Source organism: Eptatretus burgeri, chromosome 9 (genome assembly GCF_056783735.1).
Source record: "Eptatretus burgeri isolate ZD-2024b chromosome 9, Ebu_testis_v1, whole genome shotgun sequence".
Classification (NCBI taxonomy): Eukaryota; Metazoa; Chordata; class Myxini; order Myxiniformes; family Myxinidae; genus Eptatretus; species Eptatretus burgeri.
In genome coordinates, this window is record NC_140969.1 from 79,385,005 (window position 1) to 79,405,828 (window position 20,824).

Consider the following 20,824-nt stretch of genomic DNA (forward strand, 5'->3'; position numbering starts at 1 on the left):
AAGCGATTTATCACAATATATATCCTTAAATAAAACGGCTGTGTATTCCAAAGATACAGAAGTGTTGATATTATCTCCAGGTCATACAGAATTCACAGTTCGAATTAAAATAAATTTTTATAAAGAAGGGCGTATCGTTTGTATGAGAATAGAACAATGGGGGTATGATATGAATGATTTAGGGTATAATTGGTCATTTAAAATTAACCTCGAAGACCTGGAACAATTAAATCAGTCTCGTAAGGAAGAATATTATCCACTTGGTATCGAGAATGAGTTTTGTGGAGCCAATACGATTAGTAAACAACAAATAAAAGAATTTAATAAGGGTAAATATAATAATGGTTTTGCCCTTGTTTATCTCATGAAAACAGAAAAAACAGGATTATATATAATAAGTAAGGAAATACAAAATGATTTAACTATGGGAAGATGGGGAGGTGTTTAGGCCATAATATTATTCTAACATATATTTCCAATACATAAATGACAGCAAGAAGGCTTCAAGAAAATTATCATTTCTGTGTCCAAGCATACCTTCAAGAAAAGGGTATTCGGTATTTTAATAAATATGTTCTACAACATAAGAATGAGGTATTTTCAATAAAAGATTGGCATTATGCTGATGTTGATAAACCGACAACTTTAGATTTAATTAGAATGTTAAATAATGAAAAAATTATAAAGTTAAGAAAAGGTAAGGCTCTTTTAGAAATTCAAAAGAAATTTTATTGGTTTCCTGTTGTAAAAAAAATTATTTTCGATGCAGGAATAACAAGAAATCCTGATGAATATATGTATAATATTCTATGGGGTGTAAACGATTCAAGGATAGTAAGGGATGAGGAAGGAGTTGAAGAAGAGAGGGAAGAGGAGGAAAAGGAGGAGGAGGAGAGAGAGAAGGAGGAAAGAGAGAAGAGAGAGAGGGAGGAAAGAGAGAGAATGAATAAATATCAAAATATGGAAACCAGTGAGATTCAAAAAAGAATAGAGGTATTACAGAAAATAACTCAACCCACCGAGGAGGAAAACAAAGAATTGACAAGTCTATTTGCAATATTTTCTTCAAGACTATTGACATCGCTGCCATTCATTTTAATTCAAGTTTTTTCTTAAATAAATGGGGGAGAGAGTGAAGGCATTTCTAAGGATTCTTTATGTTTTAAAATTAAGATTCAAATGTGCATGTTGGAAACTAAAAAGGTTTTTGCACTCTGCAGGAATTTTTCTCATAAATAAATGAGTTATTGTCTCAAATGTAAAAAGAAAACTAATACTAAAAATATTTCATATATTAAAAGTAAAAATAACAGGGTTATACAAAAAGGTATATGTTCGGTGTGTGGTTCAAAAAAAAATCAATTTATCTCCAAACACAAACTCGGAGGAGATATACAAAAGTTTTTATCAGGAAGTAAATTTACAACTACTGGAATACTAGGGGAATTACATCTTCCAGGGTATTCTTTCTGTGGTCCAGGCACAAACTTGGATAAAAGATTAGATGAGGCAGACAATCCTAAATCCTGGAGTAAACCAATCAATAGAGTTGATGAAGTGTGCATGAGACACGATATTGATTATGGGAATACCACAACGTTGGAAGAAAAGCATGAAGCCGATAGAGAAATGTTGTATAATTTGTCTCTGATACAAAATCCAACCTTGAGAGAAAAAGTTGATAGGTTCATCGTGAAGAAGATGATTAGTGCTAAATTGAAACTTGGACTTGGAAATTCAAAAACTTGTAAGCTCTAATGATGTCATTAAGACTGAAGAGCAATTAGCTGATGAATTACATAAACCAATATTCACAAAGTTTCAGAGAAGGAAAGTTTATTCCAAGGAAGTTGATTATATCTGGTCTGCTGATTTGATTGAACTCAATAATGATAAGGGGTACAAGTATGCTTTAACCGTTATTGATTTGAGGAGTAGATATGCGTGGGTTGTCCCTTTAAAAACAAAACAGGTAATACTCTTATGTTAGCTTTTCAACAGATATTTAATAAAAGTAAGAGAAAACCTAAAAAATTGTGGACTGATGAGGGTAGAGAGTTTTATAACAAGACATTTATGAATTTTCTAAAAATAACAGTATTACATTATACAGTACCTTTAATGAAGGGAAGGCAGTTGTTGTTGAACGTTTTAATCGTACCTTAAAAGAGAGACTATATAAAAAAATTCACACAACTCGGTTCACAACAATGGTTATCTTTATTCAGGATATTGTGGATAAGTATAATGACACGATTCACACGTCAACGAATATGAAGCCATCAGAAACATTTACAAAATTAAAATATGAAAAAGAGATTAATGTCAGAAAACCTAAGTTCAAAGTTGGTGATATCGTAAGAATATATAGGTGGAAATCTCATTTTGAAAAGGGTTTTACTGAACGATGGACGAAAGAACTTTTTAAAATTGTTGATGTAATAGATACGGTTCCTTGGACTTATAAGATATATGATTTGGAAGGGGAAGAGATTTTAGGTTCATTTTATTCACAGGAATTACAAAAGACAAAGATAAATTGAAATTTTTTGACTCCGCCCCTTTTTGACTCCACCCACACAAGCCCCACCACACAAACCCCACACAAGCTCCAATAAATTGAAATTTTTTGACTCCGCCCCTTTTTGACTCCACCCACACAAGCCCCACCCACATAAACCCCACACAAACCCCACCACACAAACCCCACACAAGCTCCACACAAGCTCCACACAAGCTCCACACAAGCTCCACACAAGCTCCACACACACAAGCTCCACCCATATTCACATAATTAGTGATTAGTTAATTAGTTCCCCCACACACAACATGTTTATTTAATTAAAAATTATCCACCCATCCACACAAGCTCCACTCATCCACCCATCCACCCATCTCTCCACCCATCCATTGATCCACACAAACCTCATCCACATTCGCCCTGCCCACATAAACCCCGCCCACATAAGCCCCACCCACATAAACCCCTCCCACACAAGCCCCACCCACATAAACCCCGCCCACACACACCCCGCCCACACAAGCCCCACCGAAGCCCCGCCCACATAAACCCCTCCCACACAAGCCCCACCCACACAAGCCCCTCCCACACAAGCCCCACCCCCTCATCCCCCTGTGCGCCCCACCTTGACCCACCACCTCCCTCATCCCACCCCCCCACCCTTCCCCACACACACACACATGGGGAGGGAGGGATGGGATGAGGGGGTGATGGGTCATTGGGGGGGCGCACTACCCTCCCTTCATGTTTTGATCCTCTTCTTGTAATTCAGAATCAAGTAATTGTATACAAAACAAATATAATTTATTAATATTGAAAATATTAAATATTCATTTGCGAGAATGTATAATCTTTCCCAGCAATCTTCTCCAGATGTCTTGTGATTTCTAAACTCAGACACCATATTCTGTTTTGAAACAAAAAGTGGATAATAATTACATGGTAATATGAGTAAGCCTCGTTGACCACTGAATTAACACACCAGGAGGCCGACTCAGCCTGTCATCCTTTCAAGGTCAATAAAATTAATTCCAGTGTACTGACAAAACCGCGTTCAAACTAATAATGCAACCAACATTAGACGACATTCTAAAGAGAGAGTGATATTAATAATAATTCAGAAATATTTACCTCCAGAAAATCATGTGTTGTACAAGATTGCTTCAACAGCTGATGTTGTGCGATAGTGCTGAAAAAAAAAAAAAAAAAAGTCAAGGGTATAGATGAAGAGACAGACAGACAGGGAAAGCAACACACACACACACACGCACACACACACACACACACACACGCACACACACACACACACACACACGCACACACGCACACACACACATAGACACACATAGACACACGTGTCTCACCATTGGTTTAATTCATTCGAGATCAGAGACCGGTCATTATAAATCATTGATCTCTTCAATAAGAGCAGAGAGAGGTAGGTAGGAAGACAGACACACACACACGTGTCTCACCATTGGTTTAATTCCTTCGAGATGATAGGACGTGATAAGACTTCGTGCCACTCATTGAAAATGTCTTTCAATTCTCTTCTAAAATCATTGATCTCTTCAATAAGAGTATTAATTTCATGAACCACGTCAGATACGTAAACTCAATTTCTTCCAATGCCCTGTCAGGGAAAAAATATATATATATATCAGAATTATCATGATTTAATTAATAATCATTTGCTTCATCGTTCAAAGAGAAAACCAAACAAACTTACCAACTCTGTAGTAAGCTTTTGCCTTCATTGGAAGAGAGATCATCCATGTCTCAGTTGTAAAAATGAAAATCCTGTCTGGCAGAAACTTTGTCTGGTGAATCACTTATAAGGCTTACAATGAGAAAATTCCCGAAACATTGGGTGCGGCCACAGGAAATGACAGCTTGGAAAATAACTGGGCGATTGTATGAATCATTTACAAAACATACTTAAAATGGTTTCGATTCAAATGTTTTCAGTTCGTGTTCTGAGATAAAATATAAACACGAGACCTTGTCTCACAGAATAGTTCCTATTTTTCACAGCATGACTGTCTAAAACCACACAGCACGACCGTGTCAAAAACACTTCCTCATTTTCACGGCATGAACTGAAAACATTTGAAACAAAACTTTTTTATGGCGTGGTTTATACACAAAAAATGATTTGCAACTCGGACGGTGGTCAGATGAGATCATTAAGAGAAGTTTATCATTTCGTAATGGCACAAAAGGGGTATCTTAAAAATATAAAGATTCAAATGTTTTGTTTGTCAATATTTTAGATGGGGATTATTGTGCAAAGAAAATTAAACTATTGAAGGAATTTGAGAATGAACAAATCTTTATAGGTTCAATGAGTGAGCTGATCAACCTCCAGGTTAAAGGGGAGACAAATAAATATACCTTGGGATAGCCTGGTTATATATATATACAAAGCCTGGTGTTGGCTTAGTGGTTAGGGTGGCGGCTTGGGATCCCAGTGTCCCGAGTTCGAATCCCGCTCAGCTGCTGAATTAACACCAGGGGGTTGACTCAGCCTGTCATCCTTCCGAGGTCGGCGAAATGAGTACCAGTATACTGGTCCCGGTGTATGCCCCGGTTAGAATAGGTGTACCATATCCCTGTGTTGTAAGAGGCGTCCAGGAAGGGCATCCGACCATAAAACCAAACCCCTGCACAGCAGGGAAAAACGGATAAAAAGGGGGTTTATTTTTAGGGAAAAAAAAAGGGAATCGCTGAAAATCCCCCATTCATTTACATGGGGAAAAGTGAGCCAGAATCAGTAAATCCACCCTACTGTCATCAACAAAAACAACCAGAGAAGACGGGTTGGTAATTCAAGTACTTTTCTTGATGACGCACAAACTACCCAATGTAAATTTGCTTTTCTGTCCCAATTTATTTGCCCTGTAATCCAAGCTCATAAATGCGTTCTACGCACTTCAGCAAGTGTATTAATAATAATAATGAAATTGATTGACAGTGTTAATTCTTACATTTCACCATTACTTAGAAAATGCCAAAGTGCCATGTTAGACAGATGGCATCGACATTCATTACTCTTCACAACAACGTGACAGCCATGGCTTTTGCATGAAACAGCTGTTCGACTGCACCATGAGCTATTTTGAATGACAACACAACAGCTCATGCTTGTGTTTCAATTACCTGCATGGGTTTCCACTCGACCAGGAAACAATATAGAGTTTGTTTTTTAGTTGAGGGTTAAAAAGGGGAGAGAGGGGGGTAGAAAACTTTTCTTATGATAAAATCTTTCTTTTAAAAGAAAATAATCATATATATATATATATATATATATATATATATATATATATATATATATATATATATATATATATATATATATATATATATATATATATATATATATATATATATATATCGTGCATGTAAGGTGGTGTATTTGAGATTTGAGGGATGGAGGGTTTCATGTTGATTTATTTGACAAGAATCAAGAGGAAAAGGGAGGAGGAAGGGAGTGATAGGAGAGTGGAGGAAAGTTTCGCAGGAGAATTGGTAAAAGCAAGACATAAAGAACATAATATGCAATTAATGGGAGCTGGGAGAGGTGAATGGGGATCTAAAGTTCTGCTTGCTTGAGTTGCAAACACAAGGAGCCTCAATAAACTATGTAGGATGTTATTGAATATATGCTGTGACTATGGCTGGGGGTTGGGCTTTGTGCACCCCTTGAAGGAATGGAAGCACACACATAGATGTTAGTTCGTTATTACCCTCATCAGAGGAGAGGGTATTGCATTTGTGTCAGTTTGTCTGTCTGTCTGTCTGTCTCTGTCTTATATCATCTGTCATGTCTGCAAGGTAAAGTGTTTATCGCTTAATAAATTATCATATAAAGTGGTGTATGATTAAAGTTAGTCATATGTAGTAATACTTTAAATAAAAGTGATAATTAAATAAGTTTGTATAAGGATATTGCATTGCTGTGTTGACTGATGGCCTGGACACAACTTTGGGTTGTGGGTCCATTGATGTTGAGTAATCTGCTGATGTGGACTTGTGACCGGGGTTGTGGATCCGCGGTAGGGAGAGGTTCTGGGCTGAAAGGATCGAAACCTCAATGAAAAACGGTGCCCAGCAAATGATCCAGGCAGCTGGGAAATCAGAAAATTGCTTATAAGTTAAGGTTATAACTTCAAATAAAATATATTTTGTAAGTATTTACCAGCACATAATATATGTGTGTTTGCATGTATATGTGCATGTATGGATGTGTGGGGTGTTTGTGTGTATGTGTGTGTGTGTGTGTGTGTGTGTGTGTGTGTGTGTGTGTGTGTGTGTGTGTGTGTGTGTGTGTGTGTGTATTGTTATGTCTGGCTTTGTTCTTGGGACCACTGTGCAATAATTGGTCTTTATTTTAATCTGTTTGTTTGTTTGTTTGTCTGCACAGACCGAGAGTACGGTTTTACTCTGCAACTGCTTATTGGATTGAAAGAAATTTTCACCATAGGAGCGTCTATATATATATATATATATATATATATATATATATATATATATATATATATATATATATATATATATATATATATATATATATATATATATATACACATATATATATATATATATACATATATATATATATATATATATATATATATATATATATATATATATATATATATATATATATATATATATATATATATATATATATATATATATACATATATATATATATATATATATATATATATATACATATATTAATTTGTATATATATACATATATACATATATATACATATATATATAGATGCCATATATATATATATATATATATATATACATATATAAGCCTGGTGTTGGCGCAGTGGTTAGGGCAGCGGCTTGGGATCCAAGAGGTCCTGAGTTCAAGCCCCGTTGGGCCACTGAATTAATACACCAGGGGGTTGACTCAGCCTGTCATCCTTCCGAGGTCGGCGAAATGAGTACCAGTATACTGGGCCGGTGTATACCCCGGTTAAAATAGGTGTACCATATCCCTGTGTCGTAAGAGGCAACCAGGGTTGCGTCAGGAAGGGCATCCGGCGTAAAACATGTGCCAAATCACGATGCGGATCATACGGATGATCCGCTGTGGCGACCCCTAACGGGAGCAGCCGAAAGAGGAAGAAGAAGAAGAAGATATATATATATATATATATATATATATATATATATATATATATATATATATATACATATACATATATATATATATATATATATATATATATATATACATATACATATGTATATGTATATATATATATATATATATATATATATATATCAAACTTTTAAAAATCATCTCTGAAGCAGCTTAACAGATCGAAGAGAAACTTTACAACCATGACCGCCTATCCATGAGGAGCAAAAAGGTTCTCCACCTATGAGGCCATAGGTCACATGGTTTGGCAGTCATATTGGGTTTACACTCAAACCTATCATAAATCTTATTCTACAGAATGGCTGGACAAATCAAGGGGGAAATTCACACAAGTGTTCCGCAAGCCATGGTTGTACAAGTTTGTCAAGGAATAATTGATAGGTCACAGGGTTTGGCAGCTTTATTGGATTGAATAAAAATATTAAATGTTTTCTCTGGAACCGCTTAATCAATCAGTGTGAAACTTGATATTTATGATCAATTAGAGATTGGTAGTGCATGTTGTAAATTTCAACTTGATCAGATACATTGTCTGGCAACCAAATTTATTTAATTTTTTGATGTAGGTTATTTTTTTTTTTAATAAGGCTCACTTGGCTGTGCCTGGATAAGTTTGAGGGTCGAAGAGTAGCAGCTGAAATGCGAATCATATCAAGGTTCCTCCTAATGATTAATCTTTGCTTTTTTCTTGTTTGGGTTCCTTCTGGTTACTCCAAAGTAGGACTGTATCTCTTTTGTCTTCTGGACCAATTGAATAATGAATAATAGTAAATAAACATCATGGGTCAGGGTCAGGTGTCCAATCAAATCAGGGTTGCATCAAAGCGGAACGTCTTGGTACCCGGTCATCACCACCAGCAGTTATAAAGTGGCAGTTCTCATTATGTCTCTTATTAATTATGTAACACACCAGAACACAAGCGCCACACAAAATACACCACACAAAAGCAGTCCTGGCAAGGGTCTGCAATCTCTGATCACTCTTTTCTTGTTGTTTTGTTGTGACCATGACATTCCTTGAATGAAAATAATGTAGTACAGTAATTCCGAGGCAATTGGCTCAGGGGTATGGAATTGCATATAAATCAAAGAAAAGGCCACGCACGCGCGCGCACACACACATACACACACACACACACACACACACACACACACACACACACACACACACACACACACACACACACACACAGCAGGAAGAAGGCTGGATTGAGTCAATTGGGCAAGTGTACGTTCTCCAAAGTACAATAGAAACAGAAAGTATGAGCCACCTCCTATCGGGATGTGAAAAGTCATGTCAGAGCAGCTGTCCACCCAAAGGCACAACCAGGCATCCTTACTATAAGTCACAAACTGGTGTTTTTGTGTTTATTTGTTTGTTGGTTTGTTCAGTTGTCGTACTACTCCTCCTACAGTTCTGGGCCAATTACATCCAGACTTGCTACAGAGGATCAACACGACTCCAGTTAATGTATAGGGGTGTTTTTATATTTTCTTGTAGTGTTGGGGAAGTGCAGGGGGGGGGGGACACAAATTATCTATGTAAATGTGTATCGTGTAGCCGCCTCCAGGTGGCGAGGGTATTACAAGACCACCATTTAGAGTACAGCAGAGTATTCCTGTCCCCATGTTTTCCAGTACTATGAGAAGTTTTGAATTATAAGCAATACGTATGTTTTTGCTTTATGCACTTAACCTGGGTTTTGTTTTTTGCATCTACAGAGCTGACAGCTGCCTATACACTGCTCAAATAAAGGTATGCCTCAGAAGAATGTGTTGCATGCTTGGAACGAGGTCGCCCATCGGGCGGGTACTCTACTAGTGTAGAGTAATCCACTGGCACATGTGCAAAAGTCTCAATATTCCAGTTCCAGAAAACTCATGAAAACATTAACCAAAAGCAATCAATGAAAACAAGGAAGTGATGCTTACATACAACCTGATGATCCCATCGAGCATGAAAATATAAAACAAAGCCTTGCAGTCAGATATAGTACTGAGGTACGAAAAATAATACAAACGTATTGCTAATTGAGGTGTCAGTACCTAGTAATTTTGGTGTAAACAACGCAGAAATCAAGAAAATGACCCAATAGCAAGACGTCAAAAATAAAGTCAAAGGATCCTGGAAGCTGAAGAATGCCAAAATTGTACCAGTGATCATTGGAGCAACGGGAATGATAAAAAATAACTTTACAGAGATCTTAAAAAAAACATCCCTGGGAGTATTACAACAAACGAACTTCAGTTGGACGTTGTCTGGGAATCGGTGGCGAGCCTGAAAACAATCCTTCAAACAAAACTTTGAGAAGAAAAAACTTCACAACTTGGTCCGGGAATCATGAAATGGAGGTGGATACTTCGAAACTCGGAGTCCATTCAACTTTCTGAAACCCGCATATTGAGACAACAACCAACAACACACACACACACACACACACACACACACACACACACACACACACACACACACACACACACACACACACACACACACACACACATGCATACACTCCTAAAAGTGCTGAGATAGTCTCCACCCCTTTTCAAATTTTTCACCTTTTGTTGTTTTATAGCCTGGAATTAAATTGCATCAAATCAAACTTTTTCCACCTTTATTTACACATCGTAACCCACAACTTCCAAGTGAAAAACAAATTCTACAAATTTCAGAAAACTGATTAGAATTACAAAACTAGAATATCTTGGTTGGAAAAGTGTCCAACCCCCTTAGTTAATACTTGGTGGAAGCACCTTTGACAGCCATTAGAGCTGTGAGTCTGTTGGGATAGATCACTACCAACTTTGCACTCCTTAATTGGGAAATATTTACCCATTTTTCTGCACAAAACTGTTCAAGGTCAGTCAAGTTGGGTGGGGAGCGTTGATGGATCGCAATCTTCAAGTCATGCCACAGATTTTCGATTGCATTTAAGTTGGAGCTCTGACTGGGCCACTCAAAGACTTTTATATTTTTGTTCCTTAGCCACTCCAGTGCAGCTTTGGCTGTGCGCTTCGGGTCGTTGTCATGCAGAAAGGTGAACTTCTGTCCCAATTTCAGCTTTCCTACAGAGGGCAGCAGCTTTTCCCCAATGATTTTTCTGTATTTTTCTCCATCCTTTTTCCTTTCTATCCTGACAAGTGCCCCAGTCCCTGCTGATGAGAAACATCCCCATAACATGATACTGCCACTACCATACTTCACAGTAAGGATGGTGTTCTTTGGGTGATGTCCTGTGTTGGGTTTGCACCAAACGTAGCGTTTTGCATTTCGACCAAAAATTTTCATTTTGGTTTCGTCAGACGACAAAACCTTTTCTCACATGGCCTCATAATCTCCGGACTGTTTTTATGCATACCTCAAATGGGACTCAACGTTGGCTTTTTTGAGTATTGGCTTCCTTATTGTCACCCCAGCATACAGGCCAGACTTGTCGAGGACTTGGAATATTGTTGCCACATGCACACATTGACCAGACATGTAGCTTTTTCAAAATTGCCATTGGCCTCTTAGTGGCCTCTCTAATCAGTCTCCTCCTTGCTTGGTCATCCAGTGCTTGGTCATCCACTCTTCTTTGGAGAGACGCCCTGATTTAGGCAAGGTCTTGGTGGTCAAATATGCCATTCACATCTTAATGATCGTCTTGATTGTGCTCCAAGGATTAATGCAATTTCTTTCTCGGCTATAAGGCAATAAAAAGTGAAAAATTTGAAAGGGGGTGTCGACTTTATGTCGGTACTGTATATCCAGGCACACGTGAAGTTGGATACTATGGTACCTGGGAGGATCCGTTCCACCTTCTGAAATCCGCATATGGAGATAACAACCAATGAAAAAACACACACACACATACACACACACGCACTACTCTGAAAATTTATTTTTAACAAAATATACGGGTTTGTGTTAAGAATGAACATTGTCAGTTGGGAACACAGCACTTTGTTTGGCGCACACACTAATGGCGAATCATTTGTCTGTAATGAGTTTTAATGTTCCAAATTTCTCCAGGAACTATGTCTATGTGCACCAAAACTTTTGCTTTCCCAATTGTGTCCATGCTAACTTTAAGTCTTGTGGAGGTCATATCATCTCATCACAAACTTGTTTTCCAGTTAATGCCTCTCGATTCTGCTCACCAACTTTTTTAAATCAAATTTTGAATTGAACTCACCTCCATGTCATGCACTATATAATCAGGTTTTATCTTTCAGCAGAACAGTGTTAGCTTCCTGATTAATGTAGAGCATTCTTCCTCTTCTCTGTGATGTTTATTGACTTCTATAAGCATCATTCAACATTAATGCATGCCAGAGAAAATAAGGAATGAATATTCTGCTTCACATCCATAATAATGACATAACTATACTCACGTACTCACTACACTCAGCCGTCCCTCTCCCTCTCCCTCTCTGTCTCTTAGACATTGATGTGGTGCACTCACAGTGAACTCAACAGCATTTAATATTCAAAGCTTGTTTGTCAACTGTGAATGTTCTGTTTTTGTCACACAATATAGTAATCGAGGTGCCATTGACCATTAAGTGGATTAAACATACACTCATACAAACAACATTGAATATATACTGTACGTCCTGAACAATTATTGAAAATTCATTTCTCTTCCAACAGATTGTGTTAGAAACATTTTATAATCTACATCTGAATGCTGTTGGCTTGAATGATGATTCAAATATAATTTGATGTTTTTTACAAGCTGCAGTAATTGTGATGAAGTGCCTCCAATGGATGCATACATTGTGGATTGGTTATACGTACGTCTATGCTTCCAAAGCAGAAAGGCTTCATTAACTGTGAATTACCAATGACTGCAGTCCTTTTTTTTTTCCTCATCTACAACACTAATCACCTGTGATATATGATTAAGGTAGCACTATTTCTGCACTCCCCCCCCCCCCACCTCCCCAACTTACCTGCAACTTGCTACTTACCCATCGGCTTTACACCAAAGAGGTCAACGATTGACCGTATCCATGCTCTTTGGGTCCTCAATGAACGCAGATGAGAGGTTTGGCAGGGCTGCTCACAGCCTATGCTTATCTCTGCATAGCATTCGATTCAGCGAATTCTCTGGAGGATTCTCGGTCTTTGTGGGGGTGCCACCAAAACTGATCAATTTGATTTCTGCACAACACTTGGGTACTGGAAGTGCTGTGAGATGTGGTGGTTCCATTTCTGACTTATTTCCAGTTATTACTGTAGTTTGTCAGGGGTGTGTATTGCCCCCCACACTTTTCAGCGATTGCATTCTTGCGAGGATGTTGGAGAGATCAAGTTGCGGTGCATCGTTTGGGAATGTCAACATCTCTGACCTTGATTTCACAGATGATGCAGTCATCTTTGCGGAGATGCTGGATATCCTTGTTGGGCCATCCAGACACTGAATGAAGAGGCAGATCTGCAGGGATTACGGTTTTCCTGGGTCAAAACGAATATCCAGGCTTTCATTGATATCTTGGATGCTGCTATCTTGTCTGTACCTGTTTGTGGTGAGGATGTTGAGGACACGGAGAGATTCACTTATATTATCATGGCAGTGCTATTCATGTCTCCGCATGTTGTTAGCCAGAGGATGACAAGCATCTGAGTCGGGCCTGGGGAGTCCTCCATTCGCTGGATCATGGGGTGTGGCATTGTTGGTACTTATGCAGGAGGATGAAAGTCCGACTCTTTAAGTCCTTGGCACTTCCACTCTTGCTCTACAAATATGAGACTTTGACTCTGACCAAGGATCTGAGATTGACACTTCACTACTTCAGCACCAGGTCTCTTCTGAGAATCCTTGGATGTCACTGGTCAGGCTTTGTGTCCAATGAGCGGTTGCTGAGAGAGACTCAGATGAGATTTGTTACCTGAATAGTCCGTGAGCAGCAGCTGTGGCTGTATGGACATGTGGATCATTTTCCTGACGCTGATCCTGCTCACCAGATTCTCTCAGCGAGGGAGCCTCATGAGGAGGAGGCCAATGGTCTGACTATATGCCTCGTGGTTGCAGTAGGTTGATCAGCATCTCGAGGAGATGGCATCTGCCTGGGGGATGTCCAGACGGAGGCCCCTGGAGTACCAGCAGAAAGTGGATATGGTGACGTGCTGCTCCGTCCATACCTGACCTGACCTTCTTTTGGACATATCCAACCCCACCCAGATATATGATCACTTCACTGCACTCTTCAACAATGGAAATTTTCTCTCACCATCTTTCACCTCCTGACCAACCTCCATCTCCTTCCCCTGCCCCAAAAAGTCAAATTGTCAATAGTTGCCCTCTCTGTGTTCTCCCTTAAATTGGCATGATTACAAAATGACTAAATAAAAAATGTAAGGTTTCTGAATGAAAAAAGATTGCTGAAAGTGTTCGCCAACATATTGTGTTTTCTTCCTTCAGACAAAGGTTTATACAAGGAAGTCCGATGAAGGAGTCGGTCTTCTGGTCAATCATGCCCACACATTTCTGGAAATATCCTTCTACTCCTCTGTGCTCGATGCTTACAGGTTCCGATCCAACTCCATTTTAAACCCTTCTTCCATTTCAGTTGCCACCACTGTTACAGCGAGGTTATTCCATGCATTAACTTCCATCTGAGTGAAAGACCCCTGCCTCAATGTCGTCGTGACTCTCGTCTTCATCACTCTCAAGCTGTAGCCCCTGGTCCTGTAACTGTCCATTCTGTTGAAAAGCCTTTATGCACTTATTCCCTCTATTCCCTTCATTATCTCAAAAATGTCGATCAGATACCCTCATAATTACCTCTTTTGGAATGATTAAAGTTCAGTCACCATTTTTTTGATCTTCATCAAAAAAGGCTAAGTCTATCTAGCCCAGGAATCAATCCAATTGCTCTGTGCTGGACCCTTTCCTTTTAAGATGGAGTGCCAAGGACAAGAAACAAACTTTTGTTCCTGCAAACAAGCTATACCTAATGCTGACCATGGAGCTGTTCTACAGGACCTCAACATGATTTTTGTTTTACAGTGGCAATGTTTGAGGGTGCCTCAACTGGCATCTGTGCATACATTGTTTCAAATGGGGTTTCTGTGTTGCATCTACACTCATTGTGTGTGTTAAATACCAGAATTGGATATTTGAAAGGAGTTTTTCGTTGAATGTTAACATGGAAGATAAAAAATGGACATAATTCCAAATCTACTCAATAAACATGTTTGGCTGCATGTCATGGAAAGGATGACGTTTAAATCAGAGCAGGAAAACCAAAATTAATCGACAAATGCTTCATCCTTCAGTTGTCTTCATCCACATTCTACCAGAGGTCTCATTTCTTCCTCATTATAAGTACATGTGTGAGAGAGAGAGAGAGAGAGAGAGAGAGAGAGAGAGAGAGAGAGAGAGAGAGAGAGAGAGAGAGAGAGAGAGAGAGAGAGAGAGAGAGAGAGAGAGAGAGAGAGAGAGAGAGAGAGAGAGAGAGAGAGAGAGAGAGAGAGAGAGAGAGAGAGAGAGAGAGAGAGAGAGAGAGAGAGAGAGAGAGAGAGAGAGAGAGAGAGAGAGAGAGAGAGAGAGAGAGAGAGAGAGAGAGAGAGAGAGAGAGAGAGAGAGAGAGAGAGAGAGAGAGAGAGAGAGAGAGAGAGAGAGAGAGAGAGAGAGATGGCAAACCAATGTACATTTCTGTTGCCATTTTCTCTTTAGAGATTCAAACTTGGTCTTTAACCAGTGTGCAGGCACATCATAGTCAACATTTAAAAAAGACATTTGCAAAAGTGTGACTGACAACTCAGGCAGCATGCGTGAGCTCCTGGCATCATGTAAATGGGCCAATAATGAATTCCAGATCTTTTCTGTTGCTGCATCAAACTTTAAGTGGATTGTTCAATCTTATTCCATTTGATTGATATTACTCACCTGTGCTATTATTGCTCTTGATCACCTTGAGCCTGTGCTATTCCTCATCCTTCCCATTCTTCTTTCAATCCATTTGTTGTCTGCCACCACAAGGACTCAATCAGTTACTATGGACAATCTTTCGGAGGGAATGCATACGCATCTGGATTTTTGTATGCCACATTCATTATCTGTTACATAGGAGCTTGATGAAAAGGCTACAATCAGCTGGAGAGACTCTTTTTCTTTTGGAACACTCGATTTCCAGGAGAAATCTCTACCCAAAACCCTAACATCACACCATCACTTCATGTCACTGCAAACAAACTGCACATGCTTACTTGCAAACTCACGAGCCCTTTATCCACTGACCTCAAGTTCATGTACCCCGCCAAAGATTTGTCTGCAGCATCTATTGGTGGCTTCCAGTGTAAAAAATCTACAGAAGAGAAGTTTGCTTGAATTGATCAAACATTAACAAAGCTCAACCACAGTGAGTTTGATGAACCATCCTTATGAAATGGAGGTGCTCATACACATCTATGTGATTTCATGAGTCAACAAGTAAAAAAGACGTAAAATATCATCGCTCCCGTTATTTTAGTAATTTTGCTGTATCGAGTTAAAGGGCGAGCCCATATTTATGTACAACTAAAATGGCTGCCAGTCTACCAGTCGGCCATCTTTGATCTGATCGCAAAATAGAGTTAGGTGGAAGTCTATGATGTTCTCTACTGTGCTTTGTTTGAACAAAATCGGACCATAAATGTCAGAGAAATGGTTAGGGATCCATTTAAGTAACAAAATGGCTGCTAGTCGGCCATCTTGGATCTGATCTCAAAAAAAAAAAATGACATGCTTATGTAAGCTCCCATTCATTATATGTTTTCCATGTTTGAACAAGATCGGTAAATGAATGTCCAAGAAATGGTTGATGACGTGTTCGACACTGGGGTGTTATTTTACAACTAAAATGGCCGCCAATCAGCCATCTTAGATCTGATGAAGAAACAAAATGAAGTGCATATGTATACCATCATGTGTTGGCTTTGTGCCAAGTACGAATAAAACTGATCTATACATATCCAAGATATGGTTGCGGATGCACGTACACACGGACACGAAAATCGGACCAAATCCATAAGTCCCCGTTTCGGACCAAGTCCAACGGGGGATAATAAAAGCCACGTTTGTCAGGTTGGTCAATGAAACTTTTGTCCAACTCTTTTAATCCACTCGTGTTCCAAAACAGTTTTAAACTATGCGGTCTCCCACATTCTGATTCAGAAAAGGAACCAAATCTCATCCCAATTTAATTACACATCAAAACTTACAACATGACATTACAGTATACATCAATAAACTATGCCTGTGGCACAATGAGTAGTGCATGTGTGAGATACATTTCATCCAAATATACAGTCCCCAAAAGAGTCTTCTTCCACAATGCCAATGTTCCAATAAGCCTTGTCTTGGATAATCAGTGGGTAGTTGTGATGTTTCAGTGCGTAACTACAGCAGCTTGAAGATCTTGTTAGACACTTGTAAGTGTGTCCATGAAATCTCTATGCTGTACGGAGTGCTTTTATAATGTAGCTCACGCTACAGTGATCATGTATGAACGAAATGTATGCGATCATCGTCATATGTTATTACGATTAAAAATTCGGTTTTGTCGACTTTAGCCGAAAGCACAGCAGAGAAACCCTGCAATGACATCTTCAGGGTCACAACAGGTGTAACATAAAATGCAAAGATTGCGTTTTTCTCTCTCTCTCACCCCTCATTATTATTAGGACCACGTACATTTACATTTGTGCGATTCAGTGTTGTTTTCTAACAATGGACATTACCAGGAATGTATTTGAGAAAGTCCATAGTTAGAAAGTGTTTATTTATTGAAGCACTAATTTTCCTGATATGATCACACATGTAATCCATAAGAATAAAGTTTCTAAGGAAAAGAAAACCTTTTCATGGTGTGTGTCCGTGCGTTCGGCTGTCTCCCATTTACTGTGGCCACTTCCATGCTGCGTTTGAAAAGCTGCTGATTGGTTATTTTGTTACTTCGTTGTCCCTTCCAGTAATCATAAAATACGCAAGACAGCTTGGTGTCTGTTTGTCTGTCTGTCTGATCATGACACATTCGGTTGTTACTTATCCAATCTCAACCAAACTTGACAGGAGGACTAAGGATCACATGATGGATGTTGTGGTGACTTTATTTGTCCCCCCCCCCTCTCAAGGCGATTTCCTACCTCAGGTGAAATCCTTGTTGTGGTGTATCGATAGCTTGTCGTGGCGTTTTTCTTTGGCTACTTCTAATAGCAAAAGAAATTAGAAGAGCACTCGGTAGAGCGCATACCTCCACCCGACTGGACAGTCTACGTTTTGAATTCCACTGATCGGCCAGATCTGCTGATCTGAACCAAAATCTAAATAGCTTGTTCTTGTCATTGAACAAACTCACCCGCCAAGTTTTGTCATAATCCATCCAAAACTTTTTCAGATATCATGCTATATATCGTTTTTGGCCCCATTTCTCAATGCTGAAGAATCACAAATAAAAATTACGAAATTCTAGATTGGATCTTCATCAAAATCAAACCAATTCGTCCTTATCCCAGACACAACCTGCCCACCAAGTTTTTGCTGAATCTGTCCATAACGTTTTTTTAGATATCATGATGAAACATAGTTTTTAACCCTGCCACTCATTGATGAAGATACACAAAAAATTTCTAGGATCTGGATTTTAAACCAACTTTTCGAGATATTGTGCTATATATTGGTTTAGCCCTATCTCTCAATGATGAAGAATCACTTAAAAAATTTGACATCCGGATCCAGATTCGGATCTTCACCAAAATTGAATCAATGCTTCCTTGTCACACACCCAACAAATCCAACAAGTTTCGTCCGAATCTGTCTGCAACTTTTTGAGACATCCTGCACACAAAGAAACAGACAGACATGGGTTAAAAACAAAACCTCCTTCCGCCTTCACTGGTGTCGACAATAAATATTGTTATGTTTGTGGGGTAGATGGAGTAACTTCAGAGTAAAGGTAGAATTGTATAGTGTAGCATGGTCCGTGAATGAGGAGGAGACATCTCAATGTAAAGCAAGTAGGGAAAACTCAGTTTAAGATTGCTACGTGTCACCACATGGGGGTGGTGCTGTGTTAACTCGGTAGAGTTTAAGGCTAATTTTTCCCAGTATGTGATTGCCCCCTGTGACCTTGTCCTATGTTTTTGTATTTAAAAAAACTAGATATAAAAGAACCATGCTTTCAACAACAGCAACAATAAGAGAGCCAAACATTCTGGAGCAGGCGAAAACCCCACCTTCTCAGCTTCAGACTGGCAAGTCACGCCCCTGAGGCTTATGATTGTACCAGGGACATGAGAAGTTCTGAGAGAGCAGAGAGCTGGTATGGGGTACAGGGTTGAGGCAGAGGGTCTCGTGGTCTGGCTTCTACTCGACACAGTGAAGAAAGCTGCGTGATTCTCGTGTTAATGCTGTGTGAAAGTTGTTCGCATGCTGGAACAGCTGGTTGTTGTCAGTTTGGCTGAGCCATAAAGCATTGATGTTTTTGAGGAAATGGAGAGAGGGAGAGAGAGAGAGAGAGAGAGAGAGAGAGAGAGAGAGAGGAAGAAGAAGAAGAAGAAGAAGAAGAAGAAGAAGAAGAAGAAGAAGAAGAAGAAGAAGAAGAAGAAGAAGAAGAAGAAGAAGAAGAAGAAGAAGAAGAAGAAGAAGAAGAAGAAGAAGAAGAAGAAGAAGAAGAAGAGGCATCTCTCGGTGATAACTCTGCATTATCTCATTCTACCATTGAGGGGAAGGCGAGCCATTGTTGTGAGCTGACCCGATGTGAACCTGGGGCTTAGAGAGAAACGGTGTGGCAAGTTTGATCGTGAAAAGATACTGTATGGCAGCTTCTGGTCCTTAACGAAGGAATACCCTCTGCGCAAAGGCCCTCGTGCGTGGACACAGCGTGGACACGACAATTCAAATCTGGAACGGCACTCTGTGAGCTCATACCTCCGCACCGCAATGCCTGATCCACAAGAACATATCGGGCCCAACACATTTTTGAATGAATAAGAAGATAACAAGTCTGAAGACGATAATGGTTCACGAGCGGTATTTGACAACGATGTTGCTTGTTTCAGAAGTCAAGGATGAGACAATGTGATAATTTTTGACCAAGTTATAAAAATGATCAACATGATGTGGTACGAGTGACAGGTTATTAGCTGCAAAATGTTGAAAACCCAGTTTCGTTCAACAACTTTCAAAATTTTACCTTTGCATAACCTTTAAAGGTCATAAAACAATGTTGTGGACATTAAAATAAGGAAACAGGATACGTGCTATAGCTTATTGGAGTTAGTTTGTCGAAGAAGGTCGAAAACCCAGTTCGATTCCCACAACTTTGAAAATTTGACCTTTGTGGCCTTTAAAGGTCAAAGGTCAAGTATTATGACCTTTGGTGCAAAACTTCCTCTGGAACATTCCAGGAACAATATAACGTCATATAGGCTATATGGCATTTCACACTCCTCGGATTATCCATACTTTGATGAAATCAGCGTAAAAACAAACTTGAAGGGGGCGCCACGGGCAAGGTGTTCGAGATAGAGCAAAATGGTTTCAAGACTTTAGGTGGGGAATGGCCTCAAGATTATGCATAAAAAATATTGTCATCCTAGCTCTCAAAATTTGGTTGGCCGTATGATTTTTATGTCAAAATTCGCAATTTTCTCAAGTTTTTGACCTTGTGACCTTGAACTTGGGACGAAAATGAAAAATCGGACAACAAGAAGTTTTAGATAATTCATTTTGCTATTCAAATACCGAAGACCCTATTCCATTCAGTCAATTCCTGAGGAGAAGATAGATTTTTAATCTGACTACCCCCTAAAAATGGCTATTTTTTGGGCGTGGCCCTGCCCACAATGGGCGTAGCATGCCCTCATCTAGGAAAACACAACTAGACATTGATATCGAACACGTAATCAAGTTTCATCAAGATCGGATCAAAGTCCACGGAGTTATGCTCTGGACAGACAGACAGACGCACAGACAGACAGACAGACAGACAGACATAACAAATATAGTGGTCACTCTGGTTGGTGCTCGTGAACCAATTATGATAGTTTGGCTGCTTTTTATAGCCAAAATTATGTTGGGCAACTACAGTAAAATACAACTGAGAACATTTGAGACTCATTTCCTATTCTCAGTCGTTATCTCGGTT

At 39.2% G+C, this 20,824-nt stretch overlaps 1 long non-coding RNA gene across 1 annotated transcript; it reads right to left on the reverse strand.

Moving 5' to 3' along the window:
* Positions 1–3,273: 3,273 nt before the first annotated feature.
* LOC147020419 (uncharacterized) lies at positions 3,274–4,118 on the reverse strand. The gene is made up of 3 exons (XR_015062088.1): positions 3,997–4,118; positions 3,653–3,710; positions 3,274–3,428 (listed from the first exon to the last, which is right to left on the reverse strand). It is a non-coding gene; the product is annotated as an uncharacterized LOC147020419 (long non-coding RNA).
* Between the last annotated feature and the right edge of the window lie 16,706 nt (positions 4,119–20,824).